Raw genomic sequence first — 456 nt, 5'->3', positions numbered from 1 at the left:
CAAAATCAGAGAGGGGAAAAAAAAAAAAAAAACAAAAGCGGGTATCCCACCTTATTTTCACCATTATCAATGTTATCTAGCTGAATCTTTTCTTTACATGGCATCCTATCAGACTTGATAACATTACAGCCCAGATTATGAGTATGGAAGATGACTTTCCAGGTTGCTCTCATTAATGACAGGGTTTCTGCTGATGCGTAAGACAAGGAAGGTTTCTTCAACTGGCAATGTTTCTAAGGGAACTGCTGAACATGCACCCTCAGTTGCCCTTCAGTAGAACAAGCTTTTTTCAAAAGCATTCAGAAAACCCTGGAAATCATGAGGGCAAACCTCAAACTAACCAACCACAGTGTGAGGGCAACTGACCTTTTGCTTTCCTGTTGGGTAGTTTAAATTAAAATCTAGACACATGTATACATTTTCTCAGTGATAGCCATTTCTTGATAAATTGAGATG

The sequence above is a fragment of the Tupaia chinensis genome, unplaced genomic scaffold (assembly GCF_000334495.1).
Source record: "Tupaia chinensis unplaced genomic scaffold, TupChi_1.0 Scaffold146740_1, whole genome shotgun sequence".
Lineage (NCBI taxonomy): Eukaryota > Metazoa > Chordata > Mammalia > Scandentia > Tupaiidae > Tupaia > Tupaia belangeri.
The sequence above is the reverse complement of the archived record's forward strand: the minus strand, read 5'-3'. Positions refer to the sequence as shown.